Source organism: Mustela putorius, unplaced genomic scaffold, assembly GCF_011764305.1.
Source record: "Mustela putorius furo isolate JIRA1106 unplaced genomic scaffold, ASM1176430v1.1 tig00003863_pilon_pilon_pilon, whole genome shotgun sequence".
In the NCBI taxonomy this organism is placed as follows: Eukaryota; Metazoa; Chordata; class Mammalia; order Carnivora; family Mustelidae; genus Mustela; species Mustela putorius.
In genome coordinates this window covers 7,528,515-7,547,833 of record NW_025422015.1, presented here as the reverse complement: position 1 = coordinate 7,547,833, position 19,319 = coordinate 7,528,515, and the positions used below count along the sequence as shown (strand labels likewise).

At 37.5% G+C, this 19,319-nt stretch overlaps 1 long non-coding RNA gene across 1 annotated transcript in view; it reads right to left on the bottom strand.

Moving 5' to 3' along the window:
• LOC106005817 overlaps positions 1-17,353 on the bottom strand; it is a 35,430-nt gene extending 18,077 nt beyond the window's left edge. Inside the window, exons 1-2 of the long non-coding RNA XR_001179461.2 lie at positions 17,088-17,353; positions 549-592 (exon numbers count right to left, since the gene is read on the bottom strand). This is a non-coding gene — a long non-coding RNA (uncharacterized LOC106005817). The remainder of the gene's footprint in view (positions 1-548; positions 593-17,087) is intronic.
• Between the last annotated feature and the right edge of the window lie 1,966 nt (positions 17,354-19,319).

The window sequence follows — 19,319 nt, the reverse complement described above, 5'->3', positions numbered from 1 at the left end:
TGGTTCCACAAATTACTTTCACATGTAAACTCAAACGTTACAATGTTGAATTTAAAATGACTTGAGCTTTTATGCAATATACATGTATGTCCTTAAACTACCATTACGCTGCTGGAGTTAGATGCCACCAACAGATATTTTAAACTGCTTGGTGACTGGGAGTTCTGCTTCAGCCGTGCTTTCCTCTTTGTCTGAACAGCAGTGTTTGTTTGCACCAAGATAGTGAAATAATTGCACGTTTTGCTTCATTGTTTTCTAAAAATTAGTAGGAAATAGGAGAAAATTACTGGTTTGATATTGCAAAAAGCACAGTCTTTTAAACCTATAATCCAGATAAGGGGCAGAAATCTCAACACATGCTGATAATAGCAAATCTTTAGCTCAAAAAAGAAAATAATAACAAATCTTAAAGAAGACAAATACACATTCAATGAGAAGGGAAAGAACAAACATGGAAGCGTTCCACAAAAGTCTGTGCTTATACATGTTTACATAAACATATATAGAAATACACCTGCGTTCTTGTCAATACATAACATGGAACATACCAGATTGACAATAGTAGTTATCATTGCAGCTTGGAGTGGGATTTCTGAAAAAAAGGTAAAGAGAGATTTTTGCTTTTTATTTCAGTATCATCAGTATTTTTGCAATATGTATTTGTATATTACCTGGGAAATTTAAAAGACAGTAATAAGTAAATGACTAAAAGAACATGCATAAAAACTTAAAATATATTTCTAAAATTTCTATCTACAAGATGATGTTTAGAGATTTTAGAATACTTTCTATAGTTCAGAAAATAGAAGTTCCTTCTGACACTCTAGTCTATCTTTGGGATGTTAGTCCCACTTACATTTTCTCAGGAAATCTTATGCACAGAAACACAGGACTACCTATGTGTTGTCAAGGTCCCTCCTCCTTGTAACCCACTGGTGTTCACTGGGCCAGCATAATGATTTCCACGTTATCAGTCAGGTGATGATACTAAGATTCAGGAAGGTTTATAAGAAATTTGCCCGAGTTTATGTGGACAGCCATAGGTGGTAGAATGAACATGAATCCATGAGGACATCTCTGCGTACAGGTCCAATGTGCTGCACTGGTTGCCATGGATTGACTGTGCTCCCCAAAATTCATATGTTGAAATCCAAACCCCCACACACATACCTATGTGACTATTTTGGAGATAAAGTCTTTAAGGAGGTGATTAATATTAAATCAGGCCATTAAGTGTGGAGCCCTGATCTGCTTGACCTGGTATCCTTACAAAAAGAGAAAATGACATCAGAGATCAATCAACCTCTCTCTCTCTCTCTCTCTCTCTCTCTCCCTTTCTCTACCATATAAGGACACAGTAGGCATCCATAACCTAGGAGAAGAGCTCCCACCAGGAACCAAGTCAGCTGACGCCTTGATCTTAGACTGCCCAGGCTCCAGAACTATGAGAAAATAAGCTTCTAGTGTTTAAGGCCCCCAGGATATGGTATTTTTTTAATGGCAGCTGACCAGATGGTAAGGGAAAGACACTAAGTGTACCTGAAGGCCGAAGACATTCCAGCATCCTTCTGTCCCCCCAAATCTTTTCCCTTTCTCAAGGAACAACCTACATGATTCATCCTTTTATCATTGTCAGTCACCAATATATAGTGTCATGGCACAGAGTTTTCTGAGGCATGTGAGTGTAGCAGGGAAAATAATGCTAGTGTGAAAAGGGAAGAACAGCACAGGCCTGTTAGCCAGTCTAAGGAAAGGACTTGCCATGCCACTAACAAATCCCAAATGACTTTGAAAAGGTAACCATTGAAACTTTCTGTTTACAGCAACCAGGAAAGACCATGATCTTTGGGTTTAGACAAACATGGACTTAAATGCCAGCTCTGCTACTTAAAACTGTAGAACCAGTTCCTTAGCCTAAACCTTAGGCTAAACCTGTAGGAATTTGAGTTGTCCTTGAGTTTTGGCTTGAACCTATTAGGACTATGGGAATGAAATATAAAAATACACATCATATAATCCCCTTAGCTCCTGGCTCATGCTAGGTACCCAATATAGTGTTGTCACTGTTCCTTTTGCCTCATTTCCACTCATATCTTCTATTCCTGCTCTTTAAAAAAAAAAAAATCTTTATTTTGCAAGCATGCTGCACAAAGCTTAAAACCCATAGGCAAACTCTGTTATACTTCACATTTCTACAGTGGTTTGTGTTTCAACAAAGTGCTTCCACATACACTAATCTTATTTGCTCTTCTAAAAACTGTTATTAACTATCAGTCCTCATTATTAACTTTCCCCTTGATCAGCAGGTTGCTTCTATGTCACTGGAATCTAGAATATTAACTCTTAGAGGATACAAATACAGTGTCAACATAAAGCTCAAGAGACTATGTTTTATGTGCCCATATGTTTCATGCCATCAGCATATTATAACAACACTTTGAAAAAAGTTTAAGTAGATATTGGCTTTTGTTGCCAATATCAAGATTTATCGGTTCAAGAGTTATTGATCATGGGCAAATCTCGGCCATTATTATGCCTTGAGGACAAATAAATCTTTATCAGCTGAACATGAATCAATATAATTACGCTTCACTTATGCACATCTTTTTCCTAACCATATTGGGTTTTCAACCAAATCATGAAATATGAGAGAAACTACTTAGGGAGGCAGTTGTGAGGAATTATGCCAAGAACATTCGTGTTTTGCAGCAATGCCAATACTCAATAAAGCCAAGTCTTACCAGCTAGTTCTTGACAGAATGGAGGTAATCTCAGGAAAATGTAAAAGTTAATTTTTGAAGATACTGAATCAGATATACAAAAATATCATGGAATAGAATAAAAGATTTTAGAACCACAAGAATATAACAGTCACATCATATGCCAGAAGAGGTAGCTGCAAGATGTTCAGAAAAAGAATGTAGACAAGTTGTGGAAAGCCCAGGGAACCTGAATTTATTTTAAAAGTTCCTCAGTTATTCTAATGTGCAGCCTTTGAGGAAGGACGGACTCTGTTAATAGATGCAAAAGGTATCTTTCAACATTTCCTCCTATCAACACAGACTAATTTTATGTCTTCTTATTCATTGCAACCATATCACCTTCAGTGAAACTGAAGCCTTCAGTTCTTCATTATAGGATCTTTGGTTCTTACCTATGACTTACTGTAAATCTACTCTCAATGCCAGATTTTTTTTCCTGTTAAGTTTGAGTCTGTCGTGCTTGTTCGTTATCCTGCCCATCTTTGTTTCATTTGTACATTTGATCAGCTTTCTTCTCTGTCTCAATCCCAGATACAGGTAAAAGTTGGAGCAGAGACAGAGTCATATAGCACACCCCCAAATCTATACTGCTTTACATATCTGTTAATAACTGCTGGGGCTTCTTTGCAGTCTGTCTCTACACCTTATACACATGCTCTTATGTCAGACTGTATGAAATTCAGTACTGACATTTAAAAAAGAATCTTGAATAAGATTTAAGGTGGTTTCTAATTTGTATCAAGCCGTCTGTCAAAACACAAGCACAACATTAATTATGTGGGAGTGTGATTAATATCTGGCATATGACTGAACTCTTAGATGCAATAAATGTCTTATTTTCTTTTCTACTGACCCCCTAGTTAAATGCAAACTGACTGCTTTTCATGCCTTTTGATTTCCAGTTGACCTCACAGATAACTTGAAAACTCACCTATGCTTGTTTTGACAGCATTGCCAATGAAGATGGGAAGAGCTACATGTTATAGAAGTCCACTCTTTATCATTCTGTTGCCCATGATTGAGGAAAATGTGTCTAAGCAAACGGAAACCGATCGTGGTTGCCATGATAATTTTGTGGAGTATGATGCCCAGTTCTAGGAATTCAAAAAAGGGAACAAAGAGCCAGGAGTAGGAAAGAAAGAATGATGCACTTTCTTGAAAAAAAAAATTTTAATGAAAATATTTTTTCAGGTGTAAACAAACATAGCATCTCAGATGTGAATGGGAGCTATCACATGAACACAGCTCTTAGTGGTGACTGACTTAGGCATTACCAAAGTGTACAAAATACTCAGTAATGCTCTAGTGAGGCACAAAACTTACTGCACCATTTCCCAATGCCACATCTGACATTTGACACATAGCTTCACAAACTGGTGCATCAAGTCAAAGAACAACCATGGGGTATTGGGAAAGGGATGGCAGAAAGAGCGTTGTCTGTAAAGCACCCAAAGCAGTTTAGGAAGGTGGTTTTACTACTTGGGTGCTTGGTACCATCAAGACAAAATCCATAGCCAAGTTTTACAGACATATGCGACAAGCAGTCCTTCACACTCCCTTACCTTGTGTATTGTTTTACAATCTACAAAGCACTTTCACACTCAATCTAATTTACTCCTTTAAACCACTTTGTGGGATAAGTCATTATCCCACATTTACAGAGAATGCCAAGGCTCAGAAAGGACTAGAGACTCACCCCAAGACTCCTGCTTCTCGTGACAGTATAAGGGCTGATCCCAGTCATTGATTTGGGTTTCCAGCTCTCTTCCCTGAAACACAGCTCCCTACTTTTAAGTGTAATATTTTTCTCTATTCTCCAAACATTTCTGTACACATCAGAGTTATTAAGATATTCTACATCCCTCTACCTTTATGCTGATGGTGGTTGAAATCTGATATTCCTTTAAACACGTCCTATATTTCCCCCTCTCTTCAGGTCCTTCTGGCAAAGAACTTTTACCAGGAGTACATTCCACATACAGTGGACATTTTATATCTGTTAGATTCTTCATGATGTGAAACCCTTCTGGGAACTATCATTCATAAATATTTTTCTAAACTGTCTCTTTAGTTATTTAGTGGTGTGTGTATCCATTGCCCAATTTTAATGAATCCATAATAGACCATTGCTGTGCATAGAAATTTATGTTTATTTTGTGATATGGTAGAAAGAATCTCCTAAACTGGGGATCAGATTTGTGGTGAGTGCCTAGATCAACTATTTGTTGATCTGTGTGATATTTTTGGTGCCCTTCCAAGTGTGATAGAGGGACAGTAATCAGAGGGACATCAGGGAATCCTGGAATGCCAAAGAGCATGGCTGGTGTGACAAAGAGGGCACTGATTTATGAGTCAGAAGACCTACGTTCAGAATGTGGCTTTGCTAATAACACTGGGCTATGAGACTTTGATAAGATCATTCATTTGGTCTCTAAATTTCCATTCTTTCATCTTAAAAAAGAAAGAGCAATATTACTTACTGTGTGAAAACAGCCCATGAAGTGCTATAAAAATTTAAGATAAAATTGTCATAGTATACAAATTTTATGAAAGCCATAATAATGAATTTCCTTTGCAAATGTTGAGTCAGGCCATTAAAATATACCCCATGTAAACATCTTTGATCCTAAACTCATATCATTCTCTGATTACTATTATGAATCTCAGACAGGAAAAATAGAAATATATAGTACATAACATTCACAGATGTTAAGTAGACATAATGCTAAGGGCTGAGTTTTCTTTGCTCGACTCCCCCGACTCCTTTTCTTAGTAATTTGTCAGCCTGTGTTTCATAGGTAATCAAAGCTCATGGAAGAATTAGCTTCAGCATAGAGTCATCAAGTACCCACTGTGCAGCACCCCCAAAGTTTGTTCAGTGTCCAGAGTTTCCTTTGTCTTTGTTCATTTTTAAACAGTAGAATTCATATTTTCTTCTCAGAATTCAGAGATGTTTGAGTAAAGGTGAACACTTAAATGGATTTTTGATGCAGAATGTTGGAATGTGTCTCTCTTCTAAAAGCGAACAAGTACTGTCAAACCACTTTAGCATAAGACAGGAGTCATTGCTATGAAAAAATTGCACACATCACAGGAAAGCATTACTTGGATGGGGGACAGAAGCAACCCAATAATGATGGACCATGATAAGATCATGTCGCCACCGTTTTATAAACAAAAGCTCTTCAACAAAACCAGTGTCAGCAAAAAGTTCACTTATTCTTGCTTTACTGAGCATGAAATGGGATTGAAAGATGGTATTAAATGGATTATTAAACTGAAGAAATGATGTCTTGTGATCTTTCACACCAAAGCCTCCACTTGAGACATGCATTGTCTCAGTGAAAAACTCTCCAAAGACTCATGTCCTTTTATGAAACCTGAGCCTTTTAAATGTTAGACTGAAAGTTTTATTTCCCATTTCCTTGCTGGACTTGTAATCCCTTAAGAGATGACTGTTGCTTTTCATTTATTTTACTCTTATGTCAACATGTAGAAAAAATGTTTGTGAGAACTTATAAATTTCAAGCACAGTGTACTCTTGATTTTTCATGTACTGAGAAAAGAAAAAGAATTTATTTTAAAAATCTATAAGCCATTATGTAAATTTCTAGCATTTTCTCCACTAACTAGTTTTTAAGTTTCTACAAGTTCCAGATTAGACACAAGCAATGTCTTTAAACTCTTGCTTGGTTTAGGCTTTTGAAAACAAGTTAAATAATGAAGCCTATTTATTAAAAATTCAAAGAACTAAAAGGATCAAATAATCATTATTTCCCATTCTTATACAAAAGAAAATTGACATTCTTATATAATTAAGACCCAAGCCACAGAATGACATTAGCAGCAAATATATGCTTTACTGTTTCTGAAACTTGTAATTAGTTTAATATGTCAGCTCAGCTAAATAAAAAACATCAAGCCTAGCTATGGTTTTTCCAGTCCTCAAAAGGACTCCCGAGTTTTGCTTTTGGAAATTCTATACATGATCATAGACTATAAACTCTGAATAGACATTGTCTCTAAGAAGAACTGAAAATAGTGGAATTTTTAAAAAGCTTTAAATGCTTATATGAGATAGTAGAAATGCCAAAAATTCACAGACATCAAAAATCACTCAAAGAAGTAAGAGGAGATGTGAGCTGATTACTGAAGCCAGCATTTACCCTGAGGGTGTTTGCTGAAGTTGATCTTAAACTTTATGATCTCTAAATGAACAGGAGTTCCAAACTAAGAGAATCTCTCTCAAGATGGCAAATTTAATAGGAATATCTCCTAGCATAAAGTGTAAATACAAACTAGGAAAAAAGTCCTAGCTCTTCAACATTCATTCATACCCTAGGAGAAGCAACAAAAATTGCCTATCTGGGTAAAACAGGAAAATTGGCACTGGGAGGAAAATATTTTCCCTGAAAATCTATAACAACACCAGGCATCAGATGAGTTTACCAACCAAATTTATACTCTGCAGTCATTCACAAAGTTCAAGTTAGGAATGCACTTTACAGTAACCCTGGGTTGAAGACTCCATCAGTAACTTTACAGAGAGATGCAAATCCTATATGGAAACCCACCTGCAATCCAGCCTTCAAAGAAATGCCATGGATAATATGTCATGAGCTTACAGTGGAGAACCTAGTCATATGCACAAACAAGACTCCATAAATAAGACTTTAGATAATATAATTATCAGAAATAAAATATAAATTGAGTATAAAATCAGAGAGGTAGACAAACCATGAGAGACTTTGAACTCTGAGAAACAACTGAGGGTTACAGAAGGGAAGTGGGGGGAGATGAGGTAGCTGGGTGAAAGGTATTTAAGGAGGCCATGTATGGTGATGAGCACTGGGTGTCATACACAACTAAGGAATCGCTGAACACTACATCAAAAACTAATGATGTACTATATGTTAGCTGACTAAACATAATTTAAAAATATGTTTAAAGAGATAAAATATGGAAATGGAAGTGTGTGCCAGAAACAAGAGACTTTAAAAACTAATGAAGGATGGAGTGCCTGGGTGGCTCAGTCAGTTAAGCATCTGACTCTTGATCTCAGCTCAGGTCTTGATCTTAAAGTTGTGAGTTTAAGCCCCACATTGGGCTCCACACTGTGCATGGAGCTTATTTAAATACATACATACATACATACATACATGCACACATATAACCAAGGAGAACTAAATAGAACTCCTAGAAATAAAACAGTAAGTAAATAATGAACAAAACTCAAATCAAATGAAAATTAGACACAGCTGAAGAGAGGACTAGAAAACTGAAAAATAGATTAAAAGGAAAATTTCAGATTACAGCACAGAAGGGCAAGAAGATGGAAAATATAAAGGAGAAACTGAGAAACATAGAGAAGAGTTTAAGAAGGAATAAAATAAATATATTTAGAGTGCAAGGAGGACAGAATGTAAAGAATGGAGAAAAATACTAATCCTCAGAATCAGGAAGCCCTAAAATCCAAAACAGAATAAAAAAAAACACAAAGAAATCCACACTTAAAAAGATTACAGTGAAGCTGCAAAACATCAAAAACAAAGAGATTAAAAGTCTCCAAGAAAGAAAATTCTAGTTCACACTGTTCCAAGAGGAAAGTCTGCCAAACATTTAAGACATAATTTTAATCATATACTATTCATGAATATATTAAAAATGTGTACTCCTGAGCCATTTTATGAAACTATGATAACCTTGTTACCAAAATCTTTACAAAAGGTGGTTATTAGAAGGAAATAATTATTGACTAATCTCTCTCATGCAAATAGAGGCAAAAATCCTAAGTAAACATTAACAATTTTAATTCAGCAGGGTATAAAAAGATAATACCTATGATAAGAACGTTTTTACAAAGTGGACAGTTTGTTTAACTAATGTTAACATCTGTTAATGTTAGCCTCTATTAATTAAATTTACTACATTAATGATTTTTAAATAAATAATCAGTTCAATAAAGACAGAAAAATATGTACACTATCTAGAAATCTAAGCAAAATATGGAATTTTCTTTAAGATGAAAAGGACAGACAAGATCTTACTGATTTGACTATGAATAACAAGTCCCAAATTTGTCCAAGTATTGCCTATTTAATTTTTATATGTTTCTCATACTTAAGAAAGAGATGTGAGCATCTTAGATGAAAAACCAACAGATTCACTGGAACCATTAAGACTGAGATAACATTGGGGCACCTGGGTGACTCAGTTGGTTAAGTGTCTCCCTTCAGTTCAGGTCATCATCCCAGGGTGCTGGGATTGAGTAGACATCAGGCTCCCTGCTCATTGGGGAGTCTGCTTTTCCCTCCGCTCCTCCCCTGTGTTTGTGATATCTCTCTCTCATGCTCTCTCTCTCTTTCTCTCTCTCAAATAAATAAAATCTTAAAAAAAAAAAAAAAAAAGACTGAGATAGCAGGCCCTGTATCCTCCAGGTAGACTCAGTCTCAGGTACTTTTAGTGACCAGTAGGGATTTTATGCTTTCCTTTCTTTATAGAAGGGAATTGAGAACTTAAGGAAGTGGAAATATGCGTTTCCAGTGTTAAAACCACTACCTTTCCCCAGTAGTGATCTTGAAAATAGTTATAAAGTTTTACTTTAAAAAATCACTCATTTTAATATCAACAAAATTCATCAAAATGTATTTTATTCTTTTTTTTCCATTAAATTCTAGAGAATCCTACCTTTCATCAGCAATGTCCATCACAATTACAGGTGGTTACCAGAAAGTAGTTTGAAGTACTATTAAGGAAAGTATTTGATTTAGATAAATAGATACTATTCTATGTTGGGAAATCCATGAAGCAGACCAACAAGGGAAGGAGAACCTATGAATAGGTAGAGTAGGTAATTGGTTGTTTCAAGATTAAGGAAGGGTCCACAGTTTCACTTCAGTTTTTCTTTTTCTTTTCTTTTCTTTTTATTTCTTTCTTTTTTTTTTTTTGTTACACAAACAGGGAGTTTAGATTAGAGTCAGGTATTAAATTTCCTAAGAGAAGGAAGGGAATGCAAGTCAAACTACAACTGGAAACTAGTCTCTCAGAAAGTAAAAGCAAACACACACACACACACACACACACAAAATACATATACATGACATATAAATACTTTTTCTCAAATCTCAAATTCACATGCAGTGCTTGAAAACAGAGATGATGTTAAGTGGAAGACATTATCATCAGTTTGCATTTGAACATTTTGAGTAACTATGACTGGCCCATTAAGTATGTCCAAAGCAGAACAGTACTTTGCCTGAGAGAAAACTAGGAGTGGTAAGGGGTGACATCTTCTTCTAAAAAGAAGTTGATGAGCCCACATTTCTTAGAGAACTGATTTTTCTCTTTAGTTTATGAAGAATTCTGTCCTGGTTGTCCAATTAGAGCATCAACTACCAGATCTTTCAGATTCATCAGTTGGAATAAAATCTCAGTTACCTAAACTTTCTGAATTTTTATGAACTACTTCTTAAACTGCAATTGCAGAAGTAACTACTGAAAGACTTCTCAGGGAGAATTTTGTCTTTTTAAAGAAGAATAACTTTGTCCCCTTTTAAATAAATTTTACCCTTCATGTATAAAATGAATTTTAAATCATGACAACAGGAGTTGTGTTCCCTAATGCAAAATTTCCAAGAAATATTTAGCTATGAGGTTGAGTAAAATCATTGGGAGGTTGGTGAGGAAAGAACAGAAAACGGGTATAAAGGCATGGATTTAAAGTCAGTCCAGGAAACAAGGACTGTGTTTTTCAATATCCTCATGCAGATGTGGAATAGGTGGAGAGGTGAATTTAAGAAATTATATTTGTTCTGCTGGCATTATCAAAATGAGAGAGGATGAGGATGTTATAGATATAAGTAAATGAGTTGCTCTAATGATTGTCCACAACATTTTAGCTGAATAAGGAATTAAGGACATGGAGCTGGTTGCAGTCATCAGGAAAGGGTGAGAGACAGTGAAAAAAGAGTATCGAACTATAGGAGCTGATGGGGCTGAAGGAATGGGGATCCTAGAGGAATGGTCCTGAAATATATGATGGTGGTATAGGATGGAATGGGATGCTGGAGGTAAAGATTATCTAACAAGTATTGAAAATGGCAAGTTTTAAATATGATGACCATGGGAATCACATGACTGAGGTAAGTGGGAAACAAGATAATTGGAATAGAGGAGGTCAAGAAACTGAGAGGCCAAGGTTTTAGAATAATTTCCTATATGGATATAAGACTCATCATGAGTTATAATAGGAGTATTTTTGTAGAGAGTGAGCCAGGAGCTAAAATCTTCAAGAAGTAAGAAAGACTTGAGAGCCCTGGGAGTTAGTAGATAAGTATAAGGTTATAACGTGAAGATATAATGTTCAAAGGTGTTTCTTTTTAAGGGAAAAGAAGAATGTATATGGAGCAAGAAAGACTCATACCTCACTTCTTGACCCAATAATAAGAGAGCTGTAGGAGAAAAATGGCTACCAGCTGAAAGAGTGGCTCAGGAAACAGCCTCCTTGGTGGTACCAGGATTCAGACAGGCTAAAGTGAAGAGAATATTTAGAAAGGAGGTCAAGGGTATGGGTATTTTGCCAGTGACAGCTTGTGTTTTCCAGAAGGTAGTCTTTGCAGTCTTTCCAGAAGAAGTCTTTGCATAGACTGATGGGAATTAGCACACAGATGAGGGCAGAACTGGGCTTCATATGGTGGAAACCATGATTAGGGGCAACAGTCTTGAAGCCTCTAGGCAGAAAGTAGTGAGAATACCGTAAGTAGTGTGGGGCAACTCAGAGGGTGTTTTACAAGGAGTGTGTACAATTCTGGGGATCCCTTTTGACCCCTGATATTGAAGGCGGTGTCATGCTAGAAGTCTCTGGATCTGTACTACACACAGCTGAATTATTGTCTTAATTGCATGTGCCTTGACTTTCCAGAAAGACAGCAAGTCCTCCTATCATTGTGTTTTTTACACTGCACTTTCTTCTCTATTTGCCTATCACACTTGCTATGAGTAAAATTGTACCTCCCTTCCCCCAAAATTCTTATGTTGAAGTTCTAACCCCCAGGACCTCAGAAAGTGGCCTTTTTTGACTATCGGGTCTTTATACAGTAATCAAGCTAAAGCAAGGTCTTTAGGGTGGGACCCTAATCCAATATGACTAGTGTCCTTATAGAAAAGGGAAATTTGAACACAGAGACACACAGAGAAAAATGACACGTGAACAGGAAGATGGCCATCTACAAATGAAGAACAAAGACCTGGAATAGACCCTTCCCTTACAGCCCTCAGAAGGATACACCTCTACCAGCACCCATTAAAGAGAATAATGTATTCAGGGACAATTAGTGAAGATGGTAAGGATTCAGGACCATCACAGTAAGCATGCAGACTAGTGTGGTGGGATTTTACAGTGGAGAGAGTTTGGGCTCAACTCCAAACACAACATGAGCAAGTGGAAATTTACAGCCAAGATGCAGGATGGTGATTGGTGGATGGAAAATTACCAAGAGGGAACTTTAAGAGTAAGGATGAGGTTCTGGCTAAATAAACTTAATGGATTTGGGGGGTTTTTTGGGGGGGAGTTTTTTGTTTTTATTTGTGTTTGTGTTTGTGTTTTTGCTGAAGACAGGCCAGAGTTAGATATCTATCAACTAGGGGATGATGGAACGTGAGGAACCTGATCAGATATCAAGGCTGAAGATGAAGTGCCTAGCGGGATTCTTGCTAAAACTACATTTTACAAGGAAGTGCACAGATGGGCTAGGAGACATTTGAGAAGCTTGGATAAAGTTTGGTCAACCAAAGATGCTTTGTTGCACTTTGATCTTGGACTTGAGACAATATATTTCTGATGTTTAAGCCAAGTCTGTGGTACTTTGTTACAACCACTCTAGCAAATTAATATAATACATCTATATGTTGAGCTTTAGAGCAGGAATTGAATTTCATCTGTAACTCCAAGGGCTAGGAGCTCAGCATATGCCTTACTCAGATTTAACTACTGTTGAGCTCTTGTGTGGGTGTATTTTCTTTTTATTTGAGTGTTATTTTTTAACTGTAGAGCAATTAGACAGGAAGCCAATGGAAGTGTCTGAGGACTTAGTCTGCAGGGTTAAATTATCATTGGAATCTTGAAAATTCTTTCCAGGAGTCAGGATATGGCTATACTATATACCATTAGCAATCTGGACCCAGTACCATCAACTAATACTCAATTAACTGGCCTCAGCTTTATGCCAACATCAGACCATTCTCTTTGTTATTTCTCTTTCACTTGCCCTATTTAGGTGATTGAACTCAATTTAGAGAGAGAGAAGTCTTTCCTCTGAATCCAATTCACAGGATGTATTGACCCTATATATGATTTTGCCTGTGTCTTCATACCATATAAGTAAAGGTATTTTTTTTAACCTACTCCATTGAGAGGAGGTAGGAACCTGGGTCAAGTACACCTTTGATATATTACTGATATATTCTGATAATGTATCTAAAGGAGGGAGAATAATTTGGGGTTTTTTGGCAACCTGCACAAATAGAATTGATGGTGGGGGGGAACCATATTATGGATTGCCTTGGAAGTAGAATATATTTGAATAGGATTAAAGATATTTATCAGCCGTAAGGGTGACAGTTCACAGAGTGATTTGCTTGGCTATTCAGCTATCTGAATATGATGAGATCTCTCTAACTCAACTTCTACTGCTAATCTCAGAATTCATAGTTTAAATGCCCACAAGCAGTAAGATTATCATTAAAAACCAATTTCAGCAAAAAACAAGAAACAAGAATGTCAGCAGAAATGCAAAGTTCTAAATTAAATTTGAGAAATTATGATGTAGGATTTGGAACTGTCTGAATTATGCTTTCAGATCCATTTGCATGCACTCTCTCTCTCTCTCTCTATATATATATATATGTACACATATATATGATTATATATATGATTATATTTATGATTATATTTATATAACATGCACACATATACATATGTATGTATATATATACACACACATATATATATAAAGCCTAAAGAGTTTAGCAAACCTTTTTAAAGGTTTTATATATCATATCACTGGCTTTTTCTCACGTGTAATGTATGTATGCTATATATAACAAAAGCATAAAAATGTTTAATCTATAAAAATGAACATAGTACAGGAAGTGAGTGAACTAGTTGTTCCAATTACTTATTGCTGTGTAACACATCATCCCCAAACTAAGTGGCTATAACAGTATTATCTCTTATGGTCCTGGGGTTGATTGGGTTCAGCTAAGGGTTTCACATGGGGTCTCTCATGCAATTGCAGTCAGTGGCTAGAACTGAAGTCACCTCAAAGGACTGATGTGCCTGGCAATTGATGGTGACTGTCTGTTGAGCTCTTAATTGCGGCTTTCAGCCAGAACACCTGCAGGTGGCCTCTGCTTCCTCACAGCATAGCAGCTGGGTTCCCAGAACAAGTATCCCAAGAGAGACCATGTTGAAGCTCTATCTTCTTTTACGACCTTGCCTCAGGAATTACATCACTTCCTCTCTAGTCCCAGGCCTGCTCAAATTCCAAGAGAATGTTAACTCCACTTCTTGATAGGAAGCATGTAGATATCAAATTATAAGAAGAGTATGTAGGATGAAAGACCTTGATGTGGCCATCTTGGAAAATATGATCTACTACATCCTGTCTCTAGCCAGTCATTCACAACCCTCCTATATGTACACATCTTCAACCCCTCTCATCAAGAACCCAAGATCCTGATGCAAGTCCCTGAAATCAAAATGTTAGATCATAATATCATAATCAGTGTGTGATCTTTAAGTGTTTATAATTTTCAAGTATTAAAATGTATTTGAACCCTCATCTAAAAAAACAGTTCTAAGAGAAAAAAAATCCCTGTTGTTGCCACCTGCTCTGTGAGTTTTCAGACACTTGCACATATCTAGAGGCCCACTAGGCTAATGGGCACCAGGATGGGGAAGCTTCAACTCTTTACTTCAATCCTTACTGAACTACTGGCAGCATTATTGAAGTAACTTCTCTTACTTCCCAGCAAGCAAAGCTCAGTACTTAGAAAAGTTTTCATTCTTTCAAAGACTCACTGGGGACACATGTGCTGATGAAAACTCATTGGAATCTTACACATATGGCCTGAACCTAAGCAAACAGCCTAGGTTGGCCAGATAAGGTAATATTCAGAGTTCTCTCTATTAATTCTCCCACTGATAAACACTACAATCATCACACTTTTTCAAATTGAGCTGCTTCTTTCATACCCAGGATCATTCCATTTTTACCAATACCTTTTAAAGAAGAGTACTCCCTTGAGATAATTCCCAGGACTAAATCTTTATTAAATTTCACCAATATTTCCTAAATCTTGATTCTGCTCTAGACACCTAATTCTTGATCCCTATCTCTGACCCCTACCCAAACTGCAAGGACACACAATGACAGATAGCCCTCGCCCTTAGAGAATTTAGAATCTTGAAAGGAATGAACACATAAGGAAGAAAGGGAAATGTGAGACATATATGTAACTGTTAATTAAGACAGCATTGGACATGGAGTCAAAGATGCCTGTTTTATTCAAAACATGCTATTAACTAGTATGTAAATTTTGGTGTAAAAATTTTTGGCACTAAATCCCCTTTAAGTTTCTTCATAATTAACAAATAAATTAATAATTTCCTTCCTCACATTGATAGTAGCATCTTCCTGATAGACTGCATTTGCTTGTTTAAAATACACAAGCTGGTTCTTGTAAAATGCTCACCTTAGCTCCTGGTACATAGTAAGTCCTCAATAAAGGTTCATTTCATCATGATGTAGTAGCAGTGGTGGCAGAGCATGTGGGAATGCTTTGTAAACTGAAGTTTTAGATCAGCATAAAGTATTCCCACTCATAAAAGACAGACTATGTAACATCCTATTGAATCCTGCAATTCTTTGCTCAACTACCAGCAGATCCCAAACACTATCCTTTACTGCTTCTAGAGTCTCTGGGGCTTCTCTGCTCCACCCCATCCGAACTTTCTTCACTATTCAGTGCCAGTTCAAAGACCATCTCAGCTTTAAATCTGCCCAACCCATACCATGATTCTAGTGCTTTTGTCTTACTTGTGTTTGTGTCTCTAGTAACCAGAATAGTACCTGGTGTGTGATGGAGGCTGATATGCATCCAGTGTTAATGCAATAGGAGTGCCCAGGGGAATCAAAGGAGAGAATTGTATGGCCCATGTTATGGGCAGAACTCTGACCTTAGGCCAGATTTCAGGTATACCTCTGGCTTTTTCAAACTTGTTGTTTACCATTTATTTATTTATTTATTTTGCCGTGAAGCTACTGAATGATTTTATTTTATTTTTATTATTAACATGTAATGTGTTATTTGTTTCATGGATACTGGTCTGTGATTCATCAGTCTCACACAACACAGTGCTCACCACAACACCTAACCTCCCCAGTGTCCAGCACCCAGACTCCCCACCCCCACCTTCCCTCCAGCAACCCTCAATTTGTTTCCTAAGATTAAGAGTCTCTTATGGTTTGTCTCCCTCTGGTTTTGCCTTGTTTAATTTTTCTTCTCTTCCCTATGATCCTCTGCCTTATTTCTTAAATTCCACATATCAATGAGATCATGATACTTGTCTTTTCTGACTTATTTCACCTACCATAGTACCCTCTGGTTTCAACCATGTTGTTGCAAATAGCAAGATTTCAATTTTTTTGATGGCTGCATAATATTCGTGTGTGTGTGTGTGTGTGTGTGTGTGTGTGTATCTCACATCTTCTTTATTCATTTATCTGTTAATGGACGTCTGGGCTCTTCCATAGTGTGATTGCTGGGTCATAGGGTAGCTCTATTTTCAACTTTTTGAGGAACCTCCGTACTGTTTTCCAGAGTGGCTGCACGAGCTTGCATTCCCACCAACAATGTAGGATGGCTCCTCTTTTTCCACATGCTCGCCAACATCTGTCATTTCCTAACTTGTTAATTTTAGCCTTTCTGACTGGTGTGAAGCAGTATCTCATGTGGTTTTGATTTTTATTTCCCTGATGCCAAGGGATGTCAAGCACCTTTTCATGTGTCCGTTAGTCCTTTGGTATTGTTTACCTTTAAAAAAAAACGTATTTATTTGAGAGAGAGTGCTCATGTGACTGGAGAGAAAGGAGGGGCAGGGGTAGAAGGAGAAAGAGAATCTCCATTGAATGATGACTCCCCACTGAATGAAGAGCCTGACAAAAGGTTTGATCCCACAACCGTAAGATCATGACCGGAGCTGAAATCAAGAGTCAGACACTTCACCAACAGAGCCACCCAGACATCCCTGGACTTGTTGTTTACCTCTAATCCATGCTGCTGACCTGCGGTCTTCTCTTCTGCGAAAAAGGTCATGAAAGCTAAAAATAACTTCAGTATACCACAAAGTCTTCATAAGTGTGTGAGGAAGATACAAGTAAGCCCACTTCACAGGTGAGAAATGAGCATTCAAGAGAGTTTTAGCTTGCTTCAGAATCCTACCACTTTATGCAATACCACCAACTCTATCCACCTGACAAGTCTGAGCTCATAACTGCTAGACTCCACACTGGTTTCTTACAACAGATAAGATCTTCATTCTTTCTGACTCTGAATTCCAGAACATCATGACACAATTCCTCTCCTGTCCCTCCTGTTCTTTGTCACAGAAAAGACATTCTAAATCTACCCCATTCTATTATTTACAGGCCTAGAATATTAACCCACTGGAAGTCAGGGACATTATTCTACCTCTTCAATTTCTCCCCAGAATGCAGTGGCTGGGGTGAAACAGGAGTGGGGGGAAGCGGGGATGCTTACCAGTGATATGCTGTAGTTGAAATAGCTTGTAAGCAGATGACAGGGATAAGACCCAGGCAAAAAACACAGCAACCATACTTTTCATTTTGTTTGTGCTTTTCATTTTCATTTGTGTTTTTCTCTTGGATTCTTGTTCTAAGGCAATCTATTAGGCACTTGAGCTGCTTTTTGGTGGACAATTCTAAACAAATTCTAGGTAACCCTGTTACAAAATAGACTAGACCAAGGTTTCTTAATGTTGACTACTGACAATTTGGGCTGGATAATCCTTTGTTGCATCAGGCTGTTGTGCATTGTATGATGTTTGACACCATCCCTGGGACCTACCCACCAGATTAAAGTAGTACCTCCACTCTCAATCCAGACAATTCAGACTGTCTCCAGACATGACCAAATATCCCCTCGGGGTAAAATCTACCACCCCTCAGCCCTTCCATCTCCAGCTGAGAAACTGACCTATGATGAATGGTCCAAGTCAGCCCCACTACATTCATTACATGACACAGTCCAGTTTTGAATCAAAGACATTTTTACCTAATGAAGTGAAAAATTATGACCTCCACTGGGGAAGACTCTTCTCCCTGAGTGAGCACTCGGTCCCTCAAGCTCACCCCTCAGTGGTAAGCCACTATCCAGGACTTTGACCGGACTGTCATCCATGGTCCCCCAAAAGCTAGGACAGCAAAAGCAATGTTAGGGTTTTGTCACACCAAATTGTCCCTGAAATTCAAAGCTACTTGTTTATCAAGATGTATTCCCCTGTCACTATGACAACTTGTGTTGCCTTGGACTGCAAAGAAAAGACAAGGAATGATTGAGTGGGGTTTTTTTCCGTTCATGTATTGTACCTTAGTTCTGTCTTAGTCTGCTTCCCAAATAGAATAATCAATGCCATTATCTCTTCCTCCCTCATCTAAATCACATCAGGCCTCTACAGTAGATCAATAGTTACAACAAAGAGGGCCAAAGCTTTCATTCCAGGGGGACTCATTACTCTGCAGCCCAGGATCTGGGTATGGATTCCACGTAAGGTTATCTACTCTTCCATAGGAGTTAACAACAGCTGTCAGTTATTAATACCACGCCACAACCCCACCATAACTGGCTGCGTGTGTGCAGGGAACATGTCCAAAACCACACAAGCCTGCTTCCTTCTTTCCCCCTTCCTTTGACTTCCTATTCCTGTCCATATTACTTGAAACTGTCTTCTCCATCAGTATAAAATGTTTGAGACTTCATTGAGATTCTCAGCCAGTACAGGTTGCATATAAGCAGACTCACATCTGCTGCAGTATTACAAAAACTAATTAAAATAAATTCAGATCTTAAATTAGTCTTTTTAGTAACATTTATTGCATAAGCCACTGGGCAGTAAGATACACAATTCAGTTAAGCTGAAGAGAAAAAGTGATTTTTAGATCGTATTTCTTGACAGGCCCCAAAAAAGTGAGTAAAATAAGAGAATGAGTATGCCCCCACTTACCATTTTTCCAATAGCAGTTGTTTCCCCTATGGTCCTTCTTAGCCTTGGAGCCATCCTATTTCATTGCCATTAAGGATTAGCCTGTATGCCGTGTGAGCTAAACCACCATCATGGACAAACCCTACAGCAAATCTTTCTTAGCCAAAATGCCGGTCACTACTGTCCCCAGGTTACCTCCTTACCCTAAGAGATTCTGCAATGGCCCTTGTTTAAACTTGGGACCCGAAAGAGGGACCATTTTCTTTAATTTATTT